The 17,239-nt window shown below is 28.9% G+C and overlaps 1 protein-coding gene and 1 non-coding gene across 2 annotated transcripts in view; both read right to left on the reverse strand.

Moving 5' to 3' along the window:
- LOC106677343 (organic cation transporter protein) overlaps nucleotides 1-17,239 on the reverse strand; it is a 304,283-nt gene that overhangs the window by 167,351 nt on the left and 119,693 nt on the right. The window lies entirely within an intron of this gene.
- Nucleotides 5,194-5,267, reverse strand: TRNAI-AAU (transfer RNA isoleucine (anticodon AAU)). Its single transcript has one exon. It is a non-coding gene; the product is annotated as a tRNA-Ile (tRNA).

A 17,239-nucleotide genomic window follows, 5' to 3' on the forward strand; every position in this document is an offset into this window, starting at 1 on the left:
TTCCACAATTTTTTTTTTTTTTCCCATCGAATAATACTAGGTCTTTATTGTTTTTGCATTATTGTTGTAGACATTACAATTTGTTTCACTATATTTTTATAATGATGTAATTATGGCTGTCATCCTAGTCTTGAGTCTACACAGTTAAGGTTTAGGCCTATTGGTGATGCCTCATTAAAATAATTCGCACACCAATTACTAGGACTTTGATGGAAATCAGAGGAACATGCATGAATTCATGAAATATATTTAAATAACAACATAGAATATGAAATGGGTCTCAGAAATTAGTTTCCCTAATCATGTTATGGAAAACCCTAGCAGGACCTAAAATATATTATATTTGATCTGTAATTAATTCAAATAAAAACTTAAGTGATCAAAATTATTTTAAATTAAAAATAAGTTCTCTGCCAAAAAAAAAAATCAAAAATGCCTTATTTTTAATTGACTGCAGGTTGTAGATTTCATTTTGGTATAGACAAGTGGGGACCTTATTCTAGTCACCAGGCTGCAACCAGCCACTGGTTCTTTAAGTTAAGGAAACACTTACAAAATTTATTAAGCGCACTATATGTGCTTAATATACTAAGCACACATCCCTACGTCTACACTCAAAGCTCATATTGAATACACTTATGCTTTTTAAATGTTTTCTACTGCGCTTATTCATCCCTATTCCGTCAGTCTGATGGTGTACCTCAGGATAGTATCCTTGGTCCTATCCTTTATACAGTTTTCACAGCTGACATCCTAACACTATCCTCACCACGTATACCGATGACACATGTCTATTTTCAGTGAACAATGATCCTTACATTGTATCCCAAACCCTCCAATCCCACATCACCATCCTTGAAGAATGGTGCCAAAACTGGAGGATTAAAATAAATTCCAATAAATCCCACCAAATCACATTTACCCTTCGACATAAACCCATGACCTCTTGCCCTACAGTATCCTTTAATAATACCCCCTTATTCCTGTCAAACAGATCCGTTACTTAGGACTACATCTCCACAAACGACTAACATGGAATCCTCATACAAGACTAACAAGACAAGAAACTGCTCGTAGATTCCGACTATTGCAACAATTACTCGACAAACGGTCAAAATTCCCAATCCATTACAAAAGACTGATCTATATGACTATTATAAGGCCTATCTGGACATACGGAGTTGAGCTTTGGGGCTCTACTAAACCATCAAATTCCTCCATAATCCAATCCTTACAGTCCAAAATCCTTATTGCTCCTTACTTTGTCACAAATCAAGTCATCCATCAGGACTTCAATGTTCCATATGTTGCCGATTTGGCCAGAACCAGATACCGTTCCTTCCATAACAAACTTCTCAACCACCCAAATCCACTTGTTTCTAACCTGGTTTCTCCTTCATTACCTAATAATCCTCCTAGGCATCTGAAAAGAAGATGGCCTCGAGATCTTTGCCGCTAGAAATGTTATTGGAGTTCTATCAGTGGGTAGATTCTCCACATGTTTGTATTATGTCACTATGTCACCTACAGAAAATTTACTTGTTGTATATATGTGTATACAGTTGTAAATAACAATAAATAAATTATTAAAAAAAACAAAAAAAAAAAACATGTTTTCTGAAAATAGCTAGCAATATGGATGTGATATCCATTTTCCATCAAGTCACACTGTAGATTATTTTAAATTAAATACTAAATCTATTAATAATTTTTTTTATTTTGTCTTTTTACTAAGTGTTAATAATTTATATGGATAATGTTATAAAATCGATCTAAATATTAATTTATATTTTTCTTAAAAGGGTGGTACAAAGGAGCTTTCACAATTATTTTGACTACACTATTTAGTAATCTCTAAATATTTATATCAGTATTTTATTACTGCAATATATTTTGATTTTTACTTACCTATGTAATTATGTATGAATATTATTTGCATAGTTTCTGTTATTTTGTCTGGTGCGGTTCGGGTGTGTCGCTCAGTCTGTTTTTTTGTATTATTTAAAAGTGTTGTTTATGTATGAGTTGTTTTCTTAATTATCGCCGCGGTCATCCGGTTTCTTACGTATCGAAATCTGCTGGGTTTAAAGACCTTGGCAGATAGTGAACTTCAAGAAAGAAGCAACTGAAATCTCTGAAGAATCAATGGTAAGCTGCATGTCACATTATTACTTTTTTAGTTTTCTCGTTACTTGTATTGAATAAGTTCATATTTCAAAATTCCTTTCATGTTTCATTTGATAAATGTATCAGAATCACATGTCAGAGTTTATGTCAGCAACATCTGATTTTATATTTAATAAGTGAAGAAGGTGACATGTATTTTTCTAATAATTAAGTTAATTTTAAAGAATTATTGAATATCTGTTTTAAATCTTATTTTGTTATTCTAATGAATCCTCAATATTACTGTCATCTTTAAAAAATGTTTATATATATTATTTTGTTTATGAATCTAGTGTTGAGGTTGTTCTTTATTTTATCCAATAATAGTATCGAAATTAAAAGGGAATAAACAAAAAAAAAAAAAAAATTGAGGAATATGAATAAACAAAACAATAGAAATCTTACAAAAAACAAATCAAAAACATTAATTTATTTAAATCTATACCACTACAACCCATGAAGGGTTAGGGATGCAGTGCTTTGTAAGGAAATATTGTTACACTAGACTAAGTAACAATAGTCCATGTCGGTTGTGCAACAAAGTGATTTGGTCGGTATCATGCACTGCCAGATTTTTACCCAATTAAGGGTATTGACTTTATGAGGGTAAGTGGACCTCGGAGGACTCCCAAGCCCACAGGGCTAACTCACGGTTACAGCGAAACATATAATAATTATCTGCCACAGCCGGATTCAAACCCAGGTCCTTAGAGTTAGTAACACAGAGCCTTACTCATTAATTAGCATTATTGAGCTTTAAAACACCAGAAATCCTGGTCATCTTAAAAATGATCTATTAATTAAAAGAAAGACTATGTTTTAGATCTTTATTAAAATTAATGAAGATTTTACACTTTGTGATTGATCTTCATAACAGTTAAAAATTTAATTTAAAGCTAGATGTATTCTGTATGAAAATGTATAATTTGAAATGAATATACTAGAGTTTACTAAAATCACTTTTGTATCAATGTAGATACAGATAATGTATTAAATATAATCTGTATTGTTTCCTCAATACAAAGGTAATGAGTGAGATGTATTGATGTAGGTGGTCTATTATTAGTATTGAAAATGCTAGAAATGAAACTTAATAATGAAGAATAAATAGGTAACAGAGATGATCAGATTTTCTAAATTTCTAAGTTACAAGTTATTTATTTTGTTCTCAGATTGGTACCTGTGGATCACGGACTTCTGTTTAATGACAGGTATTTAATTTATTTATGGATATTTCAATATTTATTTAATCAAATAGATGTTTGAAATTCATATTTTCATAGTATGATTTATATGTAATTGTTTTTGAGAACACATTTTTCACCATTAGTTTTATGGAATCCGAAGGTTCAGAATATGCTCATTTAGCTTTTATCTGGGATATTCTTTTTATCTTTTCCTAAAATGTGAAAATTTAAAGAAGAAGAAATAAAATATTTTAATATTTAATATATTTAAATTTGTATATTAAGATTCGCCACTGTTTTAAAAATAGAATGGTTAAACATGCTGTTAGATTAATATAGCATGATATTTAATAATAAATATAAATTTATTTCATACATGAATAAAAAAATTTAAAAATCCTGGAAGATATATTTGAAAGCCGATTATATGAATCATGTTTTTTTTATTGAAAGAGAAATAGTTTTCATTTATTGTAAAATGATTGTCTTGAATTCGCATTTGATTGCACTTTTCCTCCTATCTTTTTTCCTCTTTAATATAGTTTCATTTATTTTAATAGTATTAATCATACAATTTTTGGAACTAGAACAAGCCAAGAACTGAAAGAATCATTCAAGTGCTGCTGTTTCATTGAGTGATGGGAGAAATTTCTTGTTTTTAATTTTTCCATTCAAAATATCAATTTTGACTTACTTTTTTCTTGGATTAATAAGGAATCCCTGGTTAAAATAGTATTTATTTAATAATAATTCCATAAATATAAAAAAAAAAGTATCTTACATTGATTTTCATATTGTTAAAAGGTTTATTGTTGGATAATGTTGTTTATTGTAATAATGCTGTCACAGAGGTTGAGTTTATGAGTTTTCAATATTATAATTTTGTTTGACAAAAAAGATAAGTTAAAGGAAATACACATATGCTAAAATTTACACTTAGGTACTTTGCCTTCACAAAAAACTTCAAAAATTTGAGTTATACTTAAGTTTGTTGAGTAGTACTTATTTAATAATTCAAATAATTTAATAATCATTTTAAGTAATAATTATTTTGATAAATATTTGTCTTATTCATATTACATCTCATTTTCTCCCAAAATACTCGGGGGGGGGGGGGGCAGTGGGCTCATGACCATCCATCCACTTCCAATAATTTGAAAAATTGGAAAATTTGTGATTAGATAAACTACTTTAAACTGAAAATTGTGTTAAATCATTTTAGTCAAAAAATTACCAAAAATTAAAAACCAAGACGTTTGAAATTAGGGAATTGGGTTTTATCGATAAAATGTTACATTAAAATAGGAAAGGTATTTATTGTAGTCAAGCATCAATATTTCTTATTAGTTCCTTTGTTCATATAAATTGACAAATTCAAAGTTGTTGGGAAATTGTAGATGCTGCCACCTTCTTTCCTCCTTACCTCCAGCAAATTCTTATAGTTCTTGTTTTGCATTTGATTATAATGAATAGGTTTAAATTACTAATTTTTAAAATCATGTTCTATTGTATGTTCAAAAACATTTTAGTTCTAGCTTGTAATTCTTATTGATATTCCGTATGTAGCTATTCATTTCTGGTAAGCTTCAAATTAAATTTTAAGTTTAAGGTTAATATGTTCATTCGAGCATTTTTGGTAATGCAAATTAAGTATCATGACTTAACCAAACATTCATTAACTAGATGTATTCAATAGTTTTTATTTTTAATCAATGTTATGTTAGTTTTTAAATTAAGAAAACTTAAAAAAAAACAACTTAATTTGTTGAATTAATCGACTTAATTAACTAAAGTGGGATTAATTTTATTTTATTCAAAAATAAACTATGCAAAAAGATACTGGCCCATGAGGGGATCGAACCCGCGACCTTCGCGTTATTAGCACGACGCTCTAACCAACTGAGCTAATGGGCCATACTGCTGTGTGTCTCTAGTACTACATTTAGCCAGAGTAAATAATATTTGTGTCTAATTTATTATTTAGCCATTTTACCATTGCTTGTCAGAATATATCTTCATCAAAATTTTATTTCATTTTTAGGAATTACGTATGTTTTATAATTTTTGAAATTTCATGCAATAGTTTTAGAATCAAGGGGGAAACAATTTTTGATTCACGTGTATTTATAAACTTGTATTTAAGTTTTGAACTAATGGACTAAATGACAAAAACATCTGAAAAAGTGTAAAAGTTATTATTGAATTTTTTGGTTAATTTTATTGTTATTTATAACAATTTATTTGTTACTATCATTATAATAAATTTATTCATTAACGTATTATTATTGTTTAATTAATACATTGAATGTAACTTCGTGACTAGTGTTTTCAGAGCCTAATTATTTATTCTATTATTAAGCTTTTCCCCAACAATTTAAAATTAATGTAGGAAATTAATATTAAATAATTTTTAAAATAATTAATGTTTGTTAATATTATACTGTACAGTTCTTTTATTTTAATCTTAAAGTTTGATTTATTTATATGAATTTTTATTGAGTAATTGAACTAATGTGTAATGCGTGTATTCATAAATTACTTTAGTAAACATACCTCTCTGAATATAGTTTACCTTTTTTGTATTTATCATTTTTCTACCGGAAATTCATAATTTGTATAGAAATATTATATTAATTATTATGAATTATAATTAATTAAAAAAATTGCAGTTAAAAAACATTTTAAATGACTTCTAAGAAATTCGTTGATAGCTTAATGTTGAGCATTACGAAGCTCCGAACGGAATGTAGTAGCCAATCCCTTTTTTTTAATAAAAAAAATAAATAACCATTATCAAACCCATGCGTGAAATAAAAGAATGCCCTTGAGAATGGAACGTTATTGTTTAGACACGAAGATGGTCTTTCATTTTGTTTTCTTCACCTCTCCTGGGGAATTCTTCCCTCCTTATAATGTCTTTTATTCTTCCTGTTTATCATATCACTCCTGTATCAATTTTGTTGTATTAGCCCACTTGTGAAAGAACATTTTGTAGTGAGAAGAAAATTATTTCAATTTAAAGTTTTTAATTTTTTTAAATCTAATACTTCAATAATTTCTTTATTTTAATTATATATCCTACAATGAAAGATCACTGGGATAAATTGAGGAATTCGATAGTAAAGTCAAAAATTGAGAAAAAAGAGATTTTAACATTCTACTTTATACCTGAATCTATTTTTATTTATTTGTTCTATTTGGCTCATCTTAAATCCTGAAAGATTCTAGAATAAGCTTTGTTTTTCGAAACTTATAGGAAAAGTGATATATCTCGTGGGTCTTCAATTGCGAATTATTCAAGAGAAGCAGTCAAAATAAAATATTACAGATATTTAGTATTGAATGAATTTGGATTTGGAAGATCGAGTAAAAAAATATTGTATTAATTTAAAATATGTAACAAAATAATATTACAAATTAAGAGAAAAACTGAAACATGATAAACTAAGTCAAACAAAAATATAACTGTAATGAAGTAGGTATATAATAAAAAAAAAGTTAATAAAGTATAAGTTTAAATATTTGATAATGTAATATTAATGAATGATTGTATACAAATAAATGTTGTATCATAACTGGTTTTACCGTCTAAGATTTTTTTTCATATTTTCTAGCTTAACTCCAAAAAGGTATTTTTAAAATTAGGTTTCCTCTCTACCACATTACTTATATTATTATTTTCGATTTGTTACTTAATATATCAGTTTAAAAATTAAATTTATTTAGTTATAAAAATTTAATAATTATTTCTGATTAGTAGTGTAATAAATACAATAAAATAAAATTAATAAATAAAAACATTATTGAAACGTAATTTAAACCCTACAATTAAACGGTTGAAAATTTAATAACGAATATATACCAGCAAAATAACAAATAGAATCATTATTATGTATAAATTATTATTTTTATATTTATTAAATGTAAAATTAATATAATTTTTTTATTTTTTATTTTTAAACTTTATGTATTGATAGATATTATAATCTACCACACCGTTGTGGGCAATAGGTAATAGTGATACATTCTTACTTAAAAAAAAAATAAGAATGAAAATAAAGGTACATAAAAATAAATAAAATCTATCTTAAAATATATACAAACAGAAGGAAAAAGAAATGAACATAACCAAACTATGTTCATGAAAACATAAATAAAATAAAATAATCATAAAAATTAAAGAATCTCTAGTCACATTTACACTTCTATATACAATATTTATACAATCGTCCCAAGGACCTCTGAGCCCACTCTATCCCCCACGTGTGGTGGGTAGAGCAGAGCTCGAGAGATCCCAGTGCATCCCTCTCGCTGCATCACTGGTAATGAGCCGGTGGAGGTTGAGCAAGTGCACTAAAGCCGCAAACACTCAAAATGAGTGGAGAATCTGACGATTGCCAGAACTCCAATCATTAATATAATAATATTATATTACATAATCTCAATCACGCTGAATTTAGTAAGTGTTAAGAAATGAGATTATAGTAGAAACGTATTTTGTCTCAGATTATCCCTGCTTTTTTTTTTATTAAAATTTTTTTTTTGTCCAAGACTCTCATTGGAGTCCTAAACTGCACTATAGGTCCTATACAAATTAATGAAACAAGTAAATAACTTTTTGTATTTTTCCAAACAGAATTGTGGAGAAAATACTAGCTGAGTGACGGATTTCTGTTGCCCACGTTATTTTCATTATGTACAGACACCTTGTCAATCTCGTGTCAAGTTTGTCTGTGTACGAAATTAATGAATTATCGAGGTACACGGGAGAACATGTTTCATGTCTTGATGTAAATCTTATATCCTGGCATTTTTCATAATTCATCGCGTTTTTTTCCACAAAACTTGCCCTTATCCGGTCTATGGTCTTGTAATGTTTTTTGTCAAGTTCTAAATATATCCGTGCTCTTTTTTCTGCTAACTAAAATGTTTTATAGTGTTTTAAGATCGCTGGAATTTTAATACTGTGAATCGCCTTTACTTTGTGTTATTTCAACAAAGGCTTAACTTGAAAGTGAAACTCTCAATGACATACTCAATTTAAACACTTAATTATTCGTAGACGAGCATATTGATTTTATTTGTTATTCAGATTACCATTATCGGAAATAGCAGATGAACGCAAAAGAAGGAAACCCAGTATCGATTGGTAATTTATTCCTAAGGTGTGCCTAAAAGCTTTTTTGATGGGATAATAAAAATTACGACAGAGGCCCTAATTTTATTCATCCAATAACTGCATTCTTAATAGCTTTTTGTGATTTGATGATGCATCTAATTTTCTTAGAGTATCTATCTTTTTTATCCGCATTCAGTTTCAATATTATTTATTTATTATTATACTATTGTTTTTCGGTTTCTTGTAGGATTCTTGTTGTTATTGACTTGTTTTTTATTCTTAGCCTTAATAAAACCCTGAAATTTTGGCCGAAACGTTGGCGATAATAAATATTTTTTATTTCTTTGTGTTCTTCACTGATCGTACCACTAACACCCTTCTCGTTACATCCTTGCTGATCTACTTTAGGACACTTGTCCAATGCTGTTATTTAAATGGATATCAAAGAACTCATATAAAGCGAATGTCGAGTCATTTCAGACTCATATGGTGATAAATTATAAGCGGTCTTACTTTATGAAATGACTGTTGCAAAATCCGTCAGCGTCTCATGCTTGCTCAATTTAGGAAGACTGGGGTTTTCACAGTTATAAATGAGACCATTTTATTTAAAACTGGTTTGATTTTTAATAATATACGATTAATCCCGTGATATTTTCGTTATATTTTACCAGAAATTTGTATTAGTTCGGATATTAATTATATTTTTGGAATAATATATATTTTTTCATTAATATTACAATGAGGATCTCCAAGCCTGATCTATCCCTCACGGGTGATCCCAACGCAGCCCTCGTACCGCGTAATTGGTACTGAGCCAGTGGAGGCTGAGTCAGTGCGCTAAAGCCGAAATCATTCTGAACAAGAATAGATAATCTGGACATTGTCAGAACTTCAGCTAAGAAAGAACTAAAATACTAGCTGTAAATTTAAACATGTTTACAGCTTTTTAATATGCTTTAACTAGTTACTGATTGCTATACGTGTTAGTAATTTTAGTTTGTTCACTAAGTCAAGAAACTCTAACATTTTTAAATTAATTTTTTTTATTGTACTTCTTTATTCACGCCTGTGTCAATCAGTGATTTTTATTGCCTCCAGCACCGAGGACTATTGATATAGCATTAGGGAGAGAAATAACCGAAGAGAGAAACCTTTTCCTGTCTTTATCGGTTTCTAATTAGCAATGATCTCTCATCCAGCTCTTTTCTAACCTTCTACGGTTGTTGTGTGACCTGGTGAGTGAGTTAGTGTATCCTTTCAATGTCTTTTGAAATCGATTTGTTGTGGATTCCTAAGTGTTTGCCAATCAATAATAACCATAATACTATGAACGTCGCTTATATACCATGGAGTTTTAATCATTATACTAAATGTTAGACAGTTTGGAGTTAAAGTAGTCTGTTGTTTTGATTCATTATTTTTTATATAAAATATTTATATTATATATTAGAGTGTCAGTCTTTAATTTCTTGTCTAGTTTTTAGTTTTTTTTTAAATTTAAGTAAAATAACTTTAGTCTTGGAGTTTTTCTTTCTTTCTTAATGCATAGGCCACATATTATTCTTGTTGTAAAAAAAAAAAAAGTAAAAAAAGTTCATTGTTTTTTATTCTAGAAAAGTTTTAATATAAATTATATGTTTATGTATCCATTATAAATAAATCTTGATATAGTTTCTCTCCGAAATATACATGTTTGGATTTTGGATGCTCAAACATAAGTAATTCGTAACGTATTAATTATAGTTTTTAAAAATATCCGTTTGTACTTTCAGAAAAGTTTATTAACAGGTCGACCCAACTTCTCCAGTATTATTTTATATGGTATTGGCAGCAGTCATAAGAGCGACCATAACAAGGGAGAGAGAATGTGCATTCACAGATTAACATATCTAGTGATTGAGGATGGTATAGTGATTAGAAAATATCAACCAATGACCTAGCAGCATTTAGGGAGTACGAAGAAGCTACGAGGAAAGTAATAGATAAAGAAAAATTAATGCATTGGAACAGCCTATAAGGAAAGGAATAACAAATATATCTTCTTCTTTTTCTTTCAGTCATATGCCTTTCAGCGTGGGGGTGCTTTCAACCATCGGTTCCATGCGTTCCTATCCTAGGCAAGGTTCCTCATTTCTTCCAGAGTCTTCTCTCTTCGCCTTTCAATTCTTTCCATATGGCTGGCGTATGAGGTTCTGGGTCGCCCCCTCGATCTTCTCCCCACTGGCCTCACCTCTAATGTTTGATTGGGTCTTTGTGGTCGTCCATCCGACAGACATGCCCAAACTACCTCAGCTGTTTCCTCTCCAGAGTTTCCAGCTATGGGCTTATCTTTAGCTCCTCCCTGATCCTGTCATTTCGGACACAGTCTCTCCGCGTTTTACTCATAATTCTTCTAAGAAACTTCATCTCTGTTGCAGTAACACGGCTTTGTAACCTCTCATTCAGGATCCAACTCTCCGCTCCATAAAGAAGTATCGGTAAGAAGACAGACTTGAACAGGTGGAGCTTCAAATCCTACCCCACCTCTTTTTTTCCGATAACAGGCATATTGGCATAACAAATATATCGAGGTATCTTAATACCGCTTTGACAGAGTACCAAAGCTTGTGTATCTGATATTATTATAGTATATTATATCATAATTAATACATATCCTCTATTATTAGTGAGAGTAATAATATTAGAGACAGATAGAGGGAAGGAATATTTGGTAGTAGCTCCTAATGATCTCTGAATAAAATGTTTTAAAATCGAGACATATCCAGAGCTCTCAAAATAAGAGTATACCAGACGGCCCTGCAAGCAGTTATGTTTGGACACTTATACAACAAAAAATCTTTGAATCATTTGTAGCCCAACCCAAAAAGCCAATCTTTGGTAATTGCTGAGGAACTTCTACGAAGCATCAGATATTATATAAATCGAAAAAGATGACTGAACCATGTACGAAGCATGTGGTAGGCTTCCTAAAATGTTGCTGGATTTGAATTTTAAAAAATATATTGGCTAACAACAGTGTAGCCACACTTAATTATAACCTATATTAAAATTGTATATAAATAATTTTAGATACTGAGATAAAAAAAAATAGTTAGAAAACTAAAGGACTAAATATATAAAAAACAAAAAGGTTGTTATGTTATCTGAACCTTTATTATATTGGATTAGAATGGTGAAGTAAAAGCTAATTAAATATAAGGGTTTTAAAGGAGGGAAGGGTTGGAACATGACGTTTGTTAGAGGGAATGGAGTTCCAGTGAGATGCAGCTCGGGTAAAAAATGATTTATCAAACAGTTTGGTGAGGTGAAGGGTAGATGTCAGAGGACCTGTTAGTACGGGATTGGATTGAGAATTCGAATTATTGACAGATTGATCTAAATGTTGATTTTTATTTGTTTAAAACTTATTTTATTGTATTCCATTATCTAGTAATATCATAGACAAAAAATAAAAAAGGTTACTCTCTATGGAAGCAAGAAACTCATGAACATTTATGTTGGAAGGAATGCAGAGTAAGATAACTGTTTCTATTACATTTCAGAATAATTAATGAAATTTAATTTCTTGAAATTTTTTCTTGGATATTAAAGGTCTAGGAGATAGTTGTAATTTCTAAGCAAACTTACATAAAATGCAAACCATCTCCTATAGACTCCTTAACACTTCTATTGTTTCCTTAAGTAGTGCATCTAGTATGGGGCAAACTATAAGTTACATGATACATTAAATGTTTGATTATTATTGAGTTAATTAAATTCAATTTTTAAAATGCTTGGAAAATGAATTACAATTAAATAATATTTAATTGACACTCCTTTTGTTCACTCAGTTAATTTCATTTCATTTAGTTATAAAAGAATTGTAAACTTATCTGTTTTTAAGATAATATTGATTAAAGTTCAACATTTCTTAAATTCTTTTATGGAACCGGAATTGGAGCTTCCATAAAATCTTATGATGATTTATAAATAGGGATAGGATTTTTATGTGCTGAAAAATCTGAAATATATACATAAATATGTGCTAATAAATTGTCAAACATTTTAAAAAATATGTATTTATAAATTATGTATTTTCAACAATATGAATTACTAATTAATTAGTAATTTTATAACTTAAAAAAAGTTACATTAATATGTATTTATTATATATTATATGAATAATATTTTAAAGAAATTATGTTAAAATATGTACAAAAAAATGTACTTAGAGAAAACAGCTGTTCAATAAGATATTAATTAGTAATTGTAATTAAACTAGGGGAGTGAAAAAAGACTAAGATGAGAATGGACCATGGGAAGGGGGGAAACAGAGAAATGGATTGAGGAGTAAACAAACAAATTGTAGGAAAATGCTACAGGAATAAGACCCTTGCTCTTTTTAATGGATTCTGCGAAATTCTCGATGTAATTCTGTGTGAAAATTTATTATTGCCACTGCTTTTAATTTGTTTTCAAAGTTGAAAATATAGAATTTTTACACACTATTTATGATAAATGATAAATTTCACCTTCAAGTTTCTTGCGTTCTCTTGAATTTTACATAGTTGCTGCGTAAAAATGTATTTACAATTGAACAAATAATTTAAGGAAATACATGATTCAGGACATAATATCTAAAAATATGTAAAAAAGGCCAAATATTTAAAAATATGTGAAATAAAAATGGCTTCTATTGGTAAGAAATGTCTTGAAACATCGTTTGTTAGTAAGGAATCGAAGATATCATGGTCAGGTAAAAATATGTGAAAACATGAAAATCCTATCCCTATTTATAAACTTTTTTGAACAATCAACGTCTTTTTCGTGAATTTGAAGTCTTAACTTTTTTAGTTTTAATTTACATTGTTTTTAGTAAAACTCGTAGACCCATATTTATGTATAGCTAGCTGACCTATCAATGCTTCGCTATTGCTATATTTGAGGTTGTGTATAGATTTTATAAATGCAGTTGATAATTTGATTTATATTATTATATTAAGTTAAATTAAACATATACATGTCTTTTAATATCATGATTCGGTAACATAAATTGACCGTCATGTTTTGTCAGACCGACTGACCTATGAAAGTTTTATAAAAGATTTTTTAGGAGTGAAAGAAGTTGATGTTCATTTTTAGACCTTAAGAAACCCTCAGAATTTTGGGAAAATATAATATTTTGGTCCAAAATTTTCGCCCTATATCGGCGTTTGATTCCTTTTTAAAAATCAAAAATATATAAATAACTTCAATACCATTCGACCATTCTGCACCGAACTTGGCAGTGGTTTAGGGCTCTATTAATTGCACTGAAGGGGACAAACCGGGTATAATTAAACAAATTAGAACTGGAGATATAAAATAAAACGTGTAATTTTCTTTTCCTATTTGAAACCGATATTTTGCCCTTCTAGGTGGATTAAATTTACATTTAGGCTGAAAGAGTAGACAGTCAGTTTTCCAACGGTTCTATTAAGGTAGAAATCGGATAAAATGAAGAGGAGTTATGAACCATTATATGAACATTAGTCACCGGAACAAAAAAAAAATCTGAATAAATTGAGATGAAAAATACCTAATTTAAAATTTCGATTAAAAATGGCATTTGATAGTTTGAGGCGACACTAAAAACTAGTATGGAACGCTTAGTTCTAAAAAAAAAATTTGCTGACCTACTTAACACCGAGCCACATTATGGTTTTAATATTTTTTTGTAAATATAATATAGCTTCATAGAATCAATTTCAGGATCTTTTCCTATTCCTCGGCAAGAGGCGAATCGATTGGTGTACAATAACATAGATGATGAATTGAGGATTGGATACGAGAGGAATTCCAAGGTTTAGTGGAGCCCCAAACCTCTACTTCAGAGCAGAATATAAAATTTTTTTTTGATTATCACATATTTGTTGAAAATTAATCATTTTGAAAAGAGTTTGGCATCAAAAGAAATATTTAAGTATATAATTCGAATAGTGCTCAAAGTGAATCTTGTTAAATTCACTGACATGTATTTTTTTAAAAATAAAGTTACAGCATTGTGATTTCTTGTTTTAAAAAAAAAAAACTTTTTGGGAAAAGTTACTCTCGGGTACTATTAGACGTACCAAGGCTTAAGTTTTCTTTTTTTTTTTTGCGTATCAAATAAAAAATTAATGTAAATTTTAAGATTTTTCTTGAATAATATAAACTTTTGGCAGACTGTTGTGGTCTAAAATTTAGATTTTTAATAATTATCCAAACTCGAACAACATGACAAATAATGAGAACTACCCAATATTTACGTTTATTTTCTCTTTTTTTATTTTTTTTTTCTCTTCGTTTCTTAGAATATAATCCAATTACGTGGTAGAGAGAGAATAAAAAAGATTGTGTAAATATTTCAAAATGTATTAAAGATACCTACCTATATGATGTTTTTCATTACAATTTTATTTTTATTTATAGCACAAATGTGAACATTTGTTTGTTTTCTTTTTTGGTTGTAAAATTGTCACTTTTATTAGTAATTGGATATTGTATATTATTCAAAACAAATATTATACATTATATTTGTTCCCTTGAATAGAACAGACGCCACAGCCTGCTGGATGTATACCTCCTATATTTCTTTTAGTTATGGGTCACGTGAAGTTTGGCGTTCGATCTCTTTTATTCAACTATATTTCTTTGAGGTCGCTACAGGTAAAACATCTTGATGTATTTGAACCCATAGATCATCCATCCCTGCGACCGGAATATTCTTTTCACTTAACCCAAAAGATGTTGCCTATTCTAACCCAAAGGTTGTTGCCCTATCCGAATATGTTTTAATGTTAAAGAGAAGAATTTAACTGGCTATATTCGTATTGCAAATTTTTGTTAATTTATACGTAAATACTCTAATCAGCTCCAGTGTAGAATTTACTAAAATATCATTATATACTGTGTTAGATTATATACATAATATTATTGAAAAATATTTGTTTCTCTGGTTGAAAGAGTGACTTAATTAAATTATTTAATATATAAAAGAAAAATGGACAGGGGGTGTTAAAAAAAACTGGAATAGTAATTAAACAATTTATTTGCAGGGCTAAAAAAGATACAAACAACTAAAGTAATGTAACAAAGTAAGATAATAAATAACATGAAATAAAACTAACCAAGGTGTAGCTAAATATGATTTAAAATATGTAAAATTTATACAAAAATGCAAATCAAAGAAAATTAAAAATAAGATATACCGTGAGTACAGTTATTTTTATTTTCTATAAATAACTGTTCATTTTTATATAAATATTCACATATTTTAATTCATATTTAGTTTTCTTTTCTTTCATATTATTTATTATCTTACTTCGTTACATTATTTTGGTTGTTTTTATCTTTGTTCGGCCTGATGAAGCCCTGTGAAGTGGGGCGAAACGTTGGTTCACAATAAATGTATTTTGACCCCACCCAGACCATTTTCCTTTTACATTTTACCCACAGTCAATCGAAGATCTTCCATTATATTAATTATTATTGGTAATACATTTTTTTTATTTCAATCAGATTTGTTATAAAAGCTCTGATATTCTGAAAATTCCAGTTGCTTCCATAACATCTTACGTATATCACACATTCGACATTTAAAAATAAAAATAATAAATAACTACAAAAGAACATCCTTTTTTATTATTAATGTATCAACAAACACTTGTTTTAAGAAAAAAATAATTTCTTAAAATTGAATAAATAATTTCCTCTGAGACTTATTTAGCTCAATTAATTATTAATAATTTAAATGCATCAAGAAACTGCTCGTAGATTCCGACTATTGCAACATTTACTAGACAAACGGTCTAAATTGCCAATCCATTACAAAAGACTGATCTAAATACTATTATAAGGCCTATCTGGACATACGGAGTTGAGCTTTGGGGCTCCACTAAACCATCAAATTCCTCCAGAATCCAATCCTTAATGCTCCTTACTTAGTCACAAATCAAGTCATCCATCAGGACCTCAATATTCCATATGTTGCCGATTTGGCCAGAACCAGATACCGTTCCTTCCATAATAAACTTCTCAACCACCCAAATCCACTTGTTTCTAACCTGGCTTCTCCTTCATTACTTAATAATCCTCCTAGGCGTCTGAAAAGAAGATGGCCTCGAGATCTTCTTCTCTAGAAATGTTATTGGAGTTCTATCAGTGGGTAGATTCTCCACATGTTTTTATCATGTTACTATGTCACCTACATCAACTTTACTTGTTGTATATATGTGTATACAGTTCTAAATATCAATAAATAAATTATTAAAAAAAAATACATCAACTACTTAGACTTATAATATTTCATTAATGACTAACAAGAGTTTACTTACTACAGAAATGGTAATGGATGAAGTGATTTAAGTTTAACATTTTTTATTATTTTTATGTTTTCTCTTTGCTTAAAGGTATGCATTAAAGGTAATTTATTTTTTTTTTTTATATAGAATATGGGAAAATGTTACTTGTATGAACATGTAAAATGTTTAATTGTATTAAATGAGTTTAAAAATTAAAGTAAACCAAAAAATAAAATATTTTATAGAAAAATAAGTCTTTCAGCTTTCTTAAAAACTCACAAATATGTATTTTCATAGAAATAAAAAAATTATAATTTTTTTTCTCGCCATTTCGGCCTTTATATAACATTGGTAACTCTTTATTGATAAATTTGATACCAACATTGATGACGTTTATCCAAATCCAGCGTTTCTGAACTGGTGAATAAGCTGAATCTTCTTATCCATACTAGTACGTATATAAG

The sequence above is a fragment of the Halyomorpha halys genome, unplaced genomic scaffold (genome assembly GCF_000696795.3).
Source record: "Halyomorpha halys isolate HHAL.00 unplaced genomic scaffold, Hhal_1.1 Scaffold94.1, whole genome shotgun sequence".
In the NCBI taxonomy this organism is placed as follows: Eukaryota; Metazoa; Arthropoda; class Insecta; order Hemiptera; family Pentatomidae; genus Halyomorpha; species Halyomorpha halys.